This window comes from Podarcis gaigeae (assembly GCF_964106915.1).
Source record: "Podarcis gaigeae genome assembly, chromosome: 1".
Lineage (NCBI taxonomy): Eukaryota > Metazoa > Chordata > Lepidosauria > Squamata > Lacertidae > Podarcis > Podarcis gaigeae.
In genome coordinates, this window is record NC_139678.1 from 91,229,412 (window position 1) to 91,244,850 (window position 15,439).

At 43.0% G+C, this 15,439-nt stretch overlaps 1 protein-coding gene across 2 annotated transcripts in view; it reads right to left on the reverse strand.

Moving 5' to 3' along the window:
- Positions 1–15,211, reverse strand: part of LOC310842682 (uncharacterized protein) — a 66,518-nt gene extending 51,307 nt beyond the window's left edge. Inside the window, exon 1 of one of the 2 annotated variants that reach the window (XM_083734842.1) lies at positions 15,054–15,211. The gene's annotated coding sequence lies outside the window, so the exon portion shown is untranslated. The remainder of the gene's footprint in view (positions 1–15,053) is intronic. The other variant, XM_083734843.1, reaches the window with a different exon arrangement.
- Between the last annotated feature and the right edge of the window lie 228 nt (positions 15,212–15,439).

A 15,439-nucleotide genomic window follows, 5' to 3' on the forward strand; every position in this document is an offset into this window, starting at 1 on the left:
TGAAGCGTATGTAACCCGAGGTACCACTGTATTCTGAAAGTAATTTCTGGATGACTTTGTTGTATACAACCAGTGCTGGGGGTGGGGGATTATGAAGGTGCCAGTACTCCACACTAGTGAATATCATCACACACAAAAAGAACTGGATACAACCCAGCCACCAACCAAAGTCTATGCAGCTAGTGCACAGGGCTCCCTGCCCCCTTGCTTTCAATATAAACACCGAGGACGGCCATTTTGTGCCATACAGTTCTCTCTGGGAACAGTGGAACATTGTCAAGTCCCATCACTTCCAGGGGGACTTCCTTTATGTGCACTGAAAGCAAAATTATGTCATTTACTGGTGATTCCTAATAAGTATTTGGGAACAACTGGTTTAAAAGGCACTATAATGTTCTTTTGTGGTGAGGCTATAATTGCATTTTTAAAAAACAGGTTGCCATTTGCAATCATCCGAGTTAATATGAAGTATTTTCTGCTATCCAAAATGAATTGTCTTTGCTTTCCAAAGGTCACAGTGATCTTCTCTAATCTGTTTTGCGGGTCCGTGTCTTAACTCTTATCCTATATTCTGTATTCCTATCTCCAAAGTTTCCCCTTTGACGTCAGTGCAGCTAAACACTTGTTAATAAATATTGTATGGGATAAGCATCAATATACAAGTACTTCATTACCGTTATTTTTTAAAGCATGCTTTTGCATAATTCATGACATGAGATATAGATTTTTTTTTTCCAGAGGCTGATCATTCTAATTAACCATGATATATGTTATTATTATATGCAATGATAATATCTGACTTACAAACACATTGAGAATTAATGCCACCCAAAAATCCATATATTTGCAACCATAAAGAGTCAACTTCATCAGTTTTTTTCCTCCTTCAGCTTGTTGTCTGTCCACTACTAATATTTAGCACCACATTTATCAGCTATGGGGTGCTAATTTTTTCCTCAATTAGTTTTTCTGTAATAAAAGAACCACATGGTACATTTCTCATGACTAACACATCACTTTTAAGGCACGTTCCCCCAAGAGCCTCATGCCTCCATCCCAACGCCTAGTGCATTGCTTAGCCAGCTTTGGGAAGGCAAGGGAAGGGTGGGGAGCAGTTGTCAAATTTTGAGCTTGCTCTCCCCCTCGCCCTCCACACATGCAACAGGACAATGTGTAGCCCATGGGTTCCATGTTAAAGTACTCTTGCAGCCCATTTTGTATGATAAGTTGGGTAGGCCTGTTCCAAGTGGTGCTGCTTGACTTTAACTGTGTGTTGAGGGCAGTGATATGAGATTTCTGGAAAGTTTTGAATTTGCACAGGGTAATTTGCATTGGGATTTTTTTTCTGATGCCATAGTGTTAGCTAATTTAGCATGTCTATTTCACATATTTCATAAACAATGTTTTTTTTTCATTAAAAAAGTGCCACATGTTCATTTTTTGCCCCAATACACAAGTATTTGACCTAAAGTATTTGAAAGGGGGAGGAATTAAAGCACACTTAAAGGTAAAGGTACCCCTGCCCGTACGGGCCAGTCTTGCCAGACTCTAGGGTTGTGCGCTCATCTCACTCTAGAGGCCGGGAGCCAGCGCTGTCCGCAGACACTTCCGGGTCACGTGGCCAGCGTGACAAGCTGCATCTGGCAAGCCAGCGCAGCACACAGAATGCCGTTTACCTTCCCGCTAGTAAGCGGTCCCAGGGGTGCTTTCGAACTGCTAGGTTGGCAGGCGCTGGGACCGAGCGATGGGAGCACACCCCACCGCGGGGATTCAAACCGCCGACCTTTCGATCAGCAAGTCCTAGGCGCTGAGGCTTTTACCCACAGCGCCACCTGCGTCCCAGAAATGTGGTTAAAATATTATATTGGGTAGTATTGTTCATTGGAATGCTTGTAAAAATAAAGACAATAGCATGCCCTTCCCTTACATTGTTTAAATTTAAGGTAGTGGGGAAGATATTGAACACCACTGACACACTAAAGTTTGTTTTCGCAAACCCAACTGACAACCATTCTTCTAGCATCAATTAGCATCAATTCATTGTTACTAATGAGCTTATGAAATGGAAAAAAGATTTCCAGGAAATTACCCCACATCACTGAAAGTTAAATTGCGTAAGTGTAACAAAGTACATTTCTGGCTCTCAGATCATTGTGATCCCCAAGAAAACAAAAACTGGCCATCTCTGATTTATAGCACTAGCTTATCTGGCTTCATCCTTCACTCTTGCTAAGCTATTCCCTCCTCTCTACCATTCCAGCACCAATATTGTGTCCTACTGTGAGGCCTAGTGAGATCTTCTTATATTTTATTTATTTTAATTGTACTTTAATCGTTATTTTCCTTCACCTGTTACTCCAAAGCTTTAGGATAGCATTGCCTATGAATACAAGGAGTCAGCTTTCCCTTTGAGACGCCACAGCTAAAATTAAGCAATTCCAGCAACCTTCCAGTTAGGCAACAAGTTTCCTGTATTTTGATCTTATTCTTCCTACCCTCCCCTACTCAACATACCCAGAGAAGTGAATGGCCTGCTTTTCCATGGTCAGGCACTTATACAAGGACACTTTAAAAAACCCTTCATTCCTCTCCTGCCAAGAGTTATTTGCCAGAACAGCGCATACAAAAGTTTTCTTCAGTGCTTGTGGCCTGTCCTCTTTATTCAGCTCCCTGAATGTGTTCACACTGGCATTTTTCCTTCGCTGATCAGCTACAATGAACAGAAGCAACAGCCAAACAACTTCTTCACAGAACAAACGCGGTGTATCTTGACAAAGTCCCCCAAGATATTCTTGCGGAGAAGTTGGTAAAATGTGGGCTGGGCAAGGTAACTGTTAGGCGGATTTGTAGCTGGTTGACTGACCAGACCCAGAGTGCTCACTATAATGGTTCCTCATCATCCTTAGAAAAAGTGTCCAGTGGGGAGCTGCAGGGTTCTGTCTGGGCCTGTTGCTGTTCAACGTCTTTAGATACGACGACTTGGATGAAGGAAGTGAGGGGGTGCTCATGAAATTTGCAGATGACGCCAAACTGGGAGTGGTAGCTAATGCCACAGAAGACAGAATGGGGATTCAAGATGGCCTTAACAGATTGGAGAACTGGGCCCAAATTAACAGAATGGAATTCAATAGGGACAAATGTAAGGATTCAAACAATATCTAGGGGCCCCATCCCTTCAATACACCATAGGTGCTATTTCCCTTATAAAAAGCTGATTAGCTATGTACCTGTGTAAAAATGTAGATTTTATTGTCAGTTGTTAAATAATGCTGGTAGGGTATCAAGGATAAAAACGGCTCTCAAAGATGGCTGTGCATATTAGCAAGCCAAGCAGAAACTGGTCTTTGGCGCTGATAGAGCATCAGGTGCAAATGGGAGTCAAGTCCGTAAGAGAACTATTTGGAAACAGTAATTTTGAAAACCCACCCATGATAGCTCCCTTTCATTTTAGAAACAAAAGCTTTGTTTTAAATGTGAAGGGTAAATTACTCTGTCATTTTAAAGTCTGGACTCTAGGAGAAAGATAATACGTATTCCTCACACAGACAGAACCATCCAACAAGTATTGATTTTTGAGCAGCCTATATTCAAAATATTACTTGGTCACTCCTTCATGTACACTCATGGTTTTCAAATGTGTGACATTTGCTAAGCTGAAGTGTCATGGGCAGTTGTTAGGAAATAGTTCCTAATCCTTCCAGTATCCCTGTTTGAATGCTGCCCAAAGGGTTGAAACTGTGTAAACGTGCTGGCATCCAATGCAATGTCCCTATATTTCACTGTGCTTCCTCCCCACTGTTTAAAAACTGTGCTGATATTACATGAAGACAAGAAGGGACCACTTCCCCTTACCTTTTCGGATGACCACTTAGCCCAGGTGTAGGGAACTTTTTTTCTGGCAGGTAGGCAGAACCACCCATTGTCAGTCACCAGGTGATGCTTCCCTTTGAAGCACCAATTGCTCCTGTTTTTCCAGAGTTCCCTGGGAAAAGGGACTGATCGCTAAACTACTCTGGGAATTGTACCTCTGTGAAGTGAACATGGGTCTCCGAGCAGCTCTCAGCACCCTTAACAAACTACACTTCCCATGATTCTTTGGGGGAAAGCCATGACTGTTTAAAGTGGTATGACACTGCTTTAAGTGTATAGTGCAGGTCTTCTGAGAATCATCCCTGAGCCCAAGGGGTCGGAGCTTCAGGGACTGGAACATGGAGTCACAGGCCAAAGAACAATGTTTTAGAGGTCCCCTAGACAAATACATCATATTATGATAAAACTGAATGCAACTGAATGCTCTCCCATATTAAAAATCCCTGCTAGAGATGTCAAAGTCAGTCTTTACCCTGATATACTCATTTTCTACATGTAGGAACATAACGTGCTTTTAATCGTAGTGTAATAACAGTGGTTTATGGAACCTAAGGAAAGCAAGGGAGATCAGAGGGGTTAAACTCACAATCCCAAGGGCAAAAACCTGGTAAGCATGCTAGGTTTAAGCTACTGAGCTACAGTGTACTGCGCTAGTCCTTAAATATATCTGTACCACCACTGCATATCCCCTACATCTGCTATCATGGAGGCAACTGCCCATATCTGGGCCAATACATTGAAGTAAATGACTTTTAATTATTATGCTTCCAGTGTGGAGAACCACCATAGTAAAGTGCCTTCAGGGAGCCTTTGCTTGAGGGCTGCAATGCTCAAAATCTTAAGCTTCTTCCACACAGAAAATGTCAGCTTTCTGCATTAGTGCTGCTTGAAGAAACTTCAAAAAAACCACAACCCAGTACCAAGCTGTTACCCAGAACTCTAACAAAGCTGCAAGCCAAAATAGTGCAGATTCATGCAAAGTGAGCGTGAAAGGCCACTGAACTCTGGGATTCTTTGAAGAATTACAGGATCCTGAGGGCTCTCTTACAGAGTCATTTGGAATCTAGGGATTTTGGTTCCAGCTCTTGATAAAAATTAAATGTCTATAAAGGTAATAAGAGGGGATTTTTTTTAAAAAAAAGAAAAACCCTCTTACGTCCCAAAGCCAAGACAAACATTAATGCAATGTTACTGAGACAAGCAAGGAGCTTTGCTAAAGCTAATGTATTTTAATAATGTTATAACCTTCCCAACTGCAAACAGACACAGTGAGAGAGAGAATTTCAGCAGTGCTTTGCACCATTTTCATGCAGAGTTGGTTCCTTCGACAGGCAGAGAAGGTTTCATCACAATGAATCGTGCACTAAATAGCCATGCCTACCCCGCCAGACAAGAATGAACGGACATGGAAGAGATCACTTCCCTCCCCACTATACCAATGTCCACAGAAAGTAGAGTGTCTCGCAACACACCCTCCATGGAATTGATGACTTGATGGTTTAGGTGCTGTTTTCCTGTCTTGGTGCTGAACATGGGCGCTGGATGGAATGATCAGTGATGCTCATGACAAACGTGTGGGCCACCCCTTCACAGGATTCAAGGTCAACCAGCATTTGGTATGGGAAGGCCTTTGGTCCCGAAGGGCTATGAATTCACTGTGCTAATCTGTTGACCAGCTGTTGAGCAGTGTTTGACAACACCAGAAGCTTTTCCGCTACCTGGGTGTGTTCCAATCACCAGGTACTTACTTAGCAACCAATGTGATGATGGCATCACGTTCCACAAACAACCTTTCCTGAAATCTTTTCTCTTTTATAACCAATATCCTCGAGACACGATCCTAGCATATCTGGAGATCCTAGCAGGATCCCAGATGCTTTGCTCTAAGTGTAAATCATTTCCACGCAATACCATTAACACAACTGACAATTCTCAAGTAATACAGTAGTTAATAAATTTCACATCTAATGGCATCTCTCTGTGAGTTTCTCCTCAGAATTGACCCAAACCCCTCAGCACCAATGCTATGCCTGTGTTCAGCATTTACCAATATTCCACTCATCTGCACTGCAGTCATGCATGCATCTGTCTGTCAGCACAGGGCTTGCACAGCAGGTGCTCTGTACAGACAGAGGAGCAAAGTCAGCACAATGTGTCAGTCCTGTGTATGGGGGATTTTTGCTCTCCTGGCACTTCCACATCAATACTAAAACAGCAAATCAGGAGTGTAGGAGCTCTTTGTGAGATACGCCCCAAGCATTGCTAAGACATAAGAATCTGCGTGCTCTGTTAAGTAAACAAATTGCTCATTCAGAAGATGATGCTTTACCAAAATTACTCACTGAAAATCCTTTACAAGTCAAGTAAGGTACTATAGGCATCAGCATTCATTAGGAGGGCTGTCATTATGTCTTGTATTGATTTCAAAAGGCAAAGGTTGGACAAGTCAACTGTCACTCAATAAAGGTACTCAATTTGGGAAAATGCCAAACTGGGAGAAAACTGTATAAGTTCTGGACCTCATAAAATCGTTTTACACACCCTTTAACAAACTGTCTTCAACTTCAGGTTTTATATTTCAGTGCACTGTTTCTGCAGTGGCTGAGTTTGTGATTATGAAATGATACCCTTAGATGGAGTATTACACTGTCACAACCCAAGTCTTACTACGCAACCAAAGACTTACAGGAAGACATAATATGGCAGGGAACATGGATTTCGGCATCCTAAGAATTTCAATATGTTTGTTATCAAAGAAAACACATAGCTTTGTTTTTGCACAGAGAAACTTCTAATATGCATTGGCAGCATCTGCCACAGGCAAGCTGACCAATGGGATCTTTGCAGGTACTGCTACAGGTTATAGGTAGCCAGAATAGCATTCAGACTGCTTGGTTGTTGTAATAAATTTTACAAATTATGTGTGTGATTTTTATGGCATTACGCAAATTTAGCAACATCTGTGTACAACTACACCCAGCAATTGGGTTTTCCTAGTACAGAGTATCTGAAGACACAGTGTAAGAAACCTGAGCTAGAAAGGGCACCAGAAACCTCTTTTAGCAGGAAAAAGTACCAGGGCCAGCCCTACCATTAGCCAGAGTGAGGTGATCACACCAGGCAGCAGATGCTTGAGGACTTATCAGCGGCAGCCCCCAGCCACAAGTTCCTCTGTTTGAAAGCAGAGTTGTATATGGCACACAGTCTATCCTACACCTTTTAAACTAGTCTGCTTCTCTTTGGTGTGGTGTGTGACACTGGCCTATTGCCAGTACTGAAGTAAAAAAAGGTAACTGCCAGCCCAGTCAGCTTTCTTCTTGTATTTTGCCTCAGGCAGCAATATGTTTTGAGCTGGTCCTGATGGGCACTTCCACACCAAAATAAAATGCCAGTGTAGCACTAACTCATTCTAAATGAGCTAGATCTAGTCTAAGGGGCTGCCCAAGATAGTTTGCCACTTGAGGCCAAACACATTAGAGGTTGACTCTTATGTCAACACTGGCATTGAGACAGCATTCTACACCACATCCAGGATAGCTCAGTTGGTGCTGAGCAGCTTGCGTTGCACACACAGATCAGCCCTCCACAATTTGCCACCACTCCTTGCTTCCCCAAACTATCTGTAACCTGAGGCAGCTACCTCACTCTGCCTAATGGCAGGGCTGACTCTAATTTCCACAAATGTGATAACATTTCACTTCTGCACAGAAGATTTCACCTGCCCAGCCCCTTTCCATGGAAGAGCTCCTGCTACTGCTGAGTTCCTCCCTCAGAAAAAAGGGCACATATGTATAAACTAGTTTTAGAGCGCACCATTAATATTTTAATTAAATTCACTCACAGTGCAATCCTATGTACGTCAGCTCTGAAGTATGTCCCATTGCATTCAGCAGGGCTTGCTTCCAGGTTAAGTTGGTACAAGACTGTAGCCTCAGTTGCCACAACCCATCATTGTAAAGTCTTCTGGGCTTTGCAAGGACAGAGGGCATAAATGCTTTAGGAAGAGGAGGAGGAGGAAAGAAAATATTCCATGGTTTCATAATCAGACGCTCCATTTCAATTAACTAAATTATGGGACTGTAAATAAAATAATCCAGTCAATAATATGAGTCCATCATGTTGCATTAGCATCACAGGCTAAGTGAGTGATAACAGGGCACAGAATTAATCAGATGTGACAGGAAGCTGCAACTGCAGCACCCTGATGAAGGCCCCCAAGCAGTATCCTTTTCCAGAAAACCACTCAGCCCTAAATGAAACAACAACCTGGCCTGCAAAACTGTGACCTTAACTAACATACGCAAGTGATTGCCAATACTTTTATTGAGGGTGGGGAGCTCAAGTGGCTTTTGGACTTTGTTTGTCAGTTCCAATCCCTGCTCCTGATGTGAAGATCATTTCTGTCTTTTTTAAATGTTATTATGCAGTTTACTGCTTACAGAACGATGAGTTCATAAGAACATAAGTGCCTCTGCTGGATAAGTGAAAGGCTCATCCAGCCCAGAATCCTGTTCTCAAAGCAGCCAATCCGATGCTCATGGGAAGCCCACCAGCAGGACCTGAGTGCAGTAGCATTCTCCCACATGTGGCCCCAGCGACTGGTACTCAGAGGCATACTCTGAGGCTGGAGGCAGTACACAGGCATCTTGACTAGTAGCCATTCATATCCTTATCCTCCCATGTCTAATCTACTTTTATAGCCATCTCTACATCTTGCAGCACTGGATTCCAGAGTTTAAACACTTCCTTCTGTCAGTTCTGCATCTCCTAACAGTTAGCTTCAATGGGTGATCTCAAGAAAGAGGGGAGAAACTGGCTTCTATCCACTTTTTCAACACTATTCAGAACTTTATACACCTGTATTATGCCCTCGCCAGCAACACACCATTTTATCCAAACTGAAAAGCCCCAAACACCATAATATTCCCTCGCAGAGTAGTTGCTCTAGCTCAGGCATAGGCAAACTCCAGCCCTCCAGATGTTTGGGACTACAATTCCCATCATCCCTGACCAATGGTCCTGTTGGCTAAGGATGATGGGAATTGTAGTCCCAAACATTTGGAGGGCCGGAGTTTGCCTATGCCTGCTCTAGCGACTTGATCATTTTGGTTGCCTTTTTCTGCACCTTTTCCCAGCTCTACGATGTCCTTTTTCAGGCGTGGCCAACAGAACAGAGCACAGTACACCAAGCACAGCTGCACCATAGATATGATAATGGCAGTTTTGCAATCCGTTTTCTAATTATCCCTAATGTGAAACTTGCCTTCTCCACAGCTACAACACACTGGGTCAACATTTTCATTGTGCCATCCACCACAACCCCAAGATCTCTTTCCTGGTCAGTCAAAGCCAGGTCAGTTCTCATGAGCATATATGGGAAGTTAGGGATTTTTGCCCCAACATGCATCACTTTGCACTTAACATTGACTTTGCTACCCACAGGTGATTCTGCAGGCAAATATGTTGCTAGCTCCATATTAAACCATAGTCTTTAAACTACCTGAGTGGCAAAAAGTACCATCAGGTAGTGCCTTTGCCTCCAGAAAAAATTCAATGAGGACATAGGTGATTTATTCTGATAGAACATGCTGGCCTCTTTCAGACGTAATCTAAACTGTGGTTTCATGTTTTACAAGTGGCTGCATCAGAGAAGAGGCAGGGGAAGGGGGGCACACAAGCCCAAGGCTCTCTGATGTAATGCTAAGCCAAGTCTAACATTACATCTGAACCAGATCATTGTGAAGGCAAGACCTAGTGAAATTCACACTAGGAAAGGTTTACAAATCTGAGCACTAGAAAAGGTTGCCAATATATTTTATTGTTCCTGTGCATGCAATTTCTATTACATTATACATATATATAATGTATTGATTATAAATTTGATAATTTGATTTACTGCTTTAAAATGTGCAACTATATGATTAAGCAGGTCCTCCCCTTTGTTTTTAAATCACCTTTCACAGGCTTGAACACAAAACAGAACTGACAAAACTTGTTTCACATATTTCTGTACCTTTTTTTCTTGTTTCCCCCTATTTGTGCTGTTCTGTTGTCATTAGTGATTTCATATATATTTAAAACAATGGTCACCTGATCTTTGGAATCAATGAGATTTATTTTTTAAAAAAAGGATTAATAGAAAACCATAGGCTTGCACAATGTAACAGAGGTCAGCTATTCATTTGTTTCCCCCAAAGAAGGGCCCATGAAAGTTCTTGTTCCTCAAAAGTCAACCTCTACAATGCACACTACAGTGTGTTACTGCAGAAAACTGCCTGCAGAGCAACCTGATCCCAAGGCCAAAATATATATGACGTTAAATGCATATAAGATTTAGCATGCAAATATTAAAGACTTTGAAAATTAGGTTGGGGAAAGAATCAATACCACCGTGCATGAGTAGGGTTTTTTCCTTAATAATAATAATAATAAAACAAACCCTTTTCCCTGTGTGCCACAGTCTGCAGAAACTGTCCCTATCCCCAAAGCTAATATTAGTCCTGGGAAAGAAGCTTTTATTTAGGTAAGAATTAAAAACTAATACAGGTGTTACAAGGTTAAGAAATTAAGGAAAATTACAAGTTTTCCAAAGAAACAGATCTGGAGAAAGATTTCATTCTGACTCCATATATGGTAGTTAGACCTTAGCGATCAAAAGATTTCCATTGAGACTGTGTATCAACGATCATCTCTGCTGCATAATAAAACCTATTGCCCCATTACTGCAATTCTTGATAGTATGAAGAGTTGATCTAGCATCAGTAGCTTGATAACTTTACCAACACAAGTAGGAAGGCAAAAGCCTCATTGAAGGGTGTAAGAAGCCTGTTCGGTGTTTTCCTAATTACAGCCATTTCCTCTTGGGCTGCATAATTAAAAGGCAATAGGAAATTCAAACCAGATTACAAGCAATTAATAGTCTAGGCAATTTCACACACACAACCAAATAAAGCTACAATTCCCCCCCCCCTGCACATTTTTAGAAGAGTAGATGAACACATAATCAGATAGATATTCTTCAGGAGTGGGACACAGTGAAGGTCTCTCTCCAATAAATACTCTCAGACCAAAATATATGCATCTGCTGTAGCCATGCTGATCATACTTCTGGGGGTTTGTTTTCGCTTTTCTAAAGTACAGCTTTAAGAATGATGAAAACCTGCAAAATGTCCTCAGTATCATTGTATCCACTGATGGCTTTGGTTATATGCTTGGTGGCAAACCAGGGTTTGCAACTAACTGGGCATAAAAGTTGAGGGGTACAGAATAATGTTTAGTCTATGGCCCCAATAATTGGTAACCCACCTGTCCTTATCTGCATAAATCAGTCATCCAGTTAGCTATGCTTTATAAGGTGGCAAACTCTTTAGCTTGGCTTGCTCTGAATCACTCTTCTTTCAAACATTCTGTGCATCTCATTCACATTAACATTTCCCACCTTTGAGTAAATATGTTGATTTCTGAGTTTCCCATCACTTTGCTTCGGGGAAAAGATCTTAGTATGTTTTTCCTACATCAGCATATGCTTCCTCCAGCACGCATATTGCACTTCCCACTTCCATCTGTATGTGAGATGCCCCTGTCAGCAAGCCACATTAAAACCAATGGTCCTAAAAGCTCCACAGCAGACCAAGTACAGTGGTACCTCTGGTTACGAACTTAATTCGTTCCGGAGGTCCGTTCTTAACCTGAAACAGTTCTTAACCTGAGGTACCACTTTAGCTAATGGGGCCTCCCGCTGCCACCGCTGCACAATTTCTGTTCTCATACTGGGGCAAAGTTATTAACCCGAGGTACTACTTCTGGGTTAGCGGAGTCTGCAACACAAAGTGTTTGTAACCCGAGATGTTTGTAAGCCAGGGTACCACTGTATTATTAGAAAATTGTGTTCACATTTTATAATTGGCATGCAAACTTGTATTTGTGCTGGCCTGTGCTAAAAAATAACAGCTTCAGCTTCCATGTTCTCAAAGAGTGCAGAATATGGAATGCCACGTAAACAGAGACCCAGGTCAGACCCAGAAATAAGAGACATACAATTCTTTCAGAAGGATGACATGATGTGAGCTTGCCCATGCCATTTTCATGTGCACATTCCCTACACCCGCAGTTTAGAAGCAGTGGAAATGGCAATAACACAGGCTAATGCAGATATACCACAACACCTGTCGGCCTTGGATTTGCAGCCTCAACACCTGCAAGGCTGCATCCCCATTCTTTAGAACACACATAGGACATTGTAGTAATTATTTGAGGGGCATGTAAAGTTTAACTTTACAAGGTGCTCATTCTTGGTACAAAAAAGGGGGGGCACAGCTACCAAGGATGACCTCATTGCTATCATCTGACACAAGTGAAAAGGTCTTTCACATCATCTGCTACCAAATTCTTCCCATTGGAGATGCCAAGGATTTAACTTGGGACCTTCTGCATGCCAAGCATGTGCTCTCACTGAGCTATGGTACTGAGCATTGGGAACAACAGCTGAGCTCTATGCAAGTGCAATGCCCATTCCAGAGAACAACCTCTCGCTATCCTGTGCCATGCATTGTGTTATATCTAAAAGCAGTATCAGCAAAGATACAACTGGTACAAAGCATGATTGTTATTGAAGTAGTTACTAACGCTGCTTATAGGGCATTTTACCATGCCATGTCTTTCACAGGGCTCACCACAACCCCATGAGGTAGGCAAGGCTGAGTGATTCCTATGCAACAAATGATGCAGTGAAGGTGAGAATCTAGGACTTGCCTCCAAATCACCCCCGCAAGTCCATTTTTGACATGCTCTCCTCGACTTTTTGTTCCCCTCTTCTATGAGTGCCACAGCAAATAAATGCAAAGAACACCCAAGCCTGAAGGAACAATTGTGAATTAAATTTCTGCTGTGTAATTATAATTGAAGAGGTGTAGCTTTGGCTTTGGCTGGTTATTTATAGATTCACGTTGGAATTCTATTTATACTTGACATTTTCCAATAATCCAATGAAATAACTCCCCACAAGCATTCAAACAGATGACCTTGCCAATGCCTTCTGGGGCTTCAAATCCATATGTATAAAAGAAAGAGGGGAATATATTATGAATCAGAGTGGTGAAAGGAAAAATGAGTCACATCCTCCTGATTCAAAGGGTGAGATGCTAAGCAGCTCTCTTTTCTTTCTTTTTTTAAAAAAAACACTTAAACTCCCGTTACAAGAAGTATGAAATCAGCTATCCCAGATGGGGAAACAATCATCCAGAAATGTACGCATTTTCTGCCCCACTGCTCTGAGAACGCTTAGCATTTTTGCCTACTACAGATGCTGAGCTATCTCAATAATAGACTGGAAAGTGTTTGGATTTCCCTCAAATCTTTATAAAAGCAGGGAAATCCTATTTTTCAATATATCCAACAGAAACAGTGCTTTTTGCATTGGTGAGTGCAGTATGGATGATCATGTACTTAAACAACCCTTGCATGCAAATTTCCACAGGGAGGTGAAAATTCATCCTTTGTATAGTATCTTCGTTTCACCTCTAGGGTGTTTTTTAAAAATTCATACTTTCATTCAACCTATCATTAATGTTAGAAATCATTATTAATAAGAGGACAATAGGTACAACAAAAAGGCATGGTGAGTCGTCCCCAGATTGTAGGAACAGTCTGTTGAGGATCATACACAGCCAGGAAAGGAGTTAATGCATTTTGGAAGCAATGCCTTGCCTCTGCAATGTGACAATTCCGATATGGATGCAGCTCTGGCTGGCTGTTTGGCAGGTAACAGACCTAGTAGCAAAAGGATTGGGTATGTGTACCAGAGCAGATCCTCTGATAATGTAAGATGTGGTTTCTATTTATTTAATGATGTTCTTGACATGCTATTTCAAGGGGGTGAGGGATGACCAGAACACAGGCAAATAAGAGAAGGCACTGCCTGCTCACTAACCTCTTGTAGCTCTCCCTTTCACTCTACGCAGCCATTTGCCTTTGTAGCAAAGCCTATACTACAGCCCTGCAAGCTTGGGTCAGTATAGCCAGGTTTGCTTTGGAAACCAATTCCTTCCACGCAGTCTTTCTGAACAAAGCTATTCCTTTAATCACCCCCAAACTTCCACAAATCTGTCTTCTTATGACAACTAGCTCCACTAATGAAATCCCTACCAGACAAGGTATGGCAGAATGAGGATTTCTAAATAATAATAATAATAAATTAAGCTATAAGTACATAAAATGTGGAGATACAATCACATGGAAAGGAGAAATGGATGCTAATTTGTAAGGAGAAAGAAAAACGTTCTGAGAAGTAACTCAAGGAGACTCTTAAATTGAATACTAAATGTGTGGTTTATGCAAGGTGGCAGCTTTTTCTTTCCCAGAAATCATTCTTAAAACCATGGCAGAGTCAAGCAGAAACAACCGGTGCATGATTGTGGAATCCCCAACTGACAAGTGGTTGCTGCAGCTTTGGTTCTGAGGCACCCCTTCCTTTTACACACGGTGGCCCTTATTTTAAATGGTTGTGTTCTTTTTTCCAGAACACCGCAGTCCCATAAACCACCATGGATAGCCGGAACTCCAAAGAGCCCCATGCACAGTTCTCTGCTGTAGCCTATTATTATTATTACAAATTAAAATAAACCAGGCACCTTCACACAACGGGCACAAAACCGTGAATATCTGCATACAGAACTTAACCCTGCAAAAGCACTCGACCAACAGCCTTCAAGCCCAAATGGGAAGTTTCTTCGTCTTCACGCCTTCCTCCACAACCCAGCCGCACCAACCCCTCTGCCACTTCAGCTTCCTCGCCCCCACTTCGCAAGAAACTCCGTCCCCAACTTTAATGCCTTTTTTTGATCTGCAAACCTTCACGCACCAAACAGCCGTCGCTTTGCGAGGTGGGGAGTGGGGGGGAATCCGCAAGAGCCGGGATGCGCCTTATTGATTGTGTGCAGTGCGCGCACAATAGAGGCAAGGAAGGAAGCTGCGCGCACACACACACACACACACAAAATAAAGACAACGACCACAACCCCAAACGGGGAAGGAGCGCCCATCCACGCCACAATCTACCCCGCTTCCATTTTGCCAAGTTCCCCTCACCCCTTTCTCGCCTTGCACCCCCACCACCCCCACCCCAGCTCTACACACGCGGCTTTTGTTCCCCTGCCGTCTCCTGCTGAGCCTCACGGTTCCTTTACCTGGAGCGCTTCGACTAGGATGTTTCGCCTCGCCGCTTTTCTTGCGCCCGCTCTCCGTCTTCGGCTCCAGCCGCTGCAGCACCTTGCGCGGCTGATAAGCGAGCCCTCCTCTTCCCCCTTCTCCTCCTCCTCCTCCCCAGCCGAGCTTGTTGCAGGCTGGCGGGCAGCCTCTGGTTTAGTCCGTCGCCACAGCAACCCCCGGCGAGAGGCGCGCGCGAGAGGAGCAGCGCCCGCGCTGATTGGGTAGCTGCGGCATATATGCAAAAGAGACGAAAGGGGCCGGGCCTGGGAAGGAGCTCCTTCGCCGGGGCGTGTCGTAGGCGAGCGTGAGGGATGCACCTGCTGGGATCCCACGGAGCTGCTGTTCCAGAGGGCGAAGCGGGTGC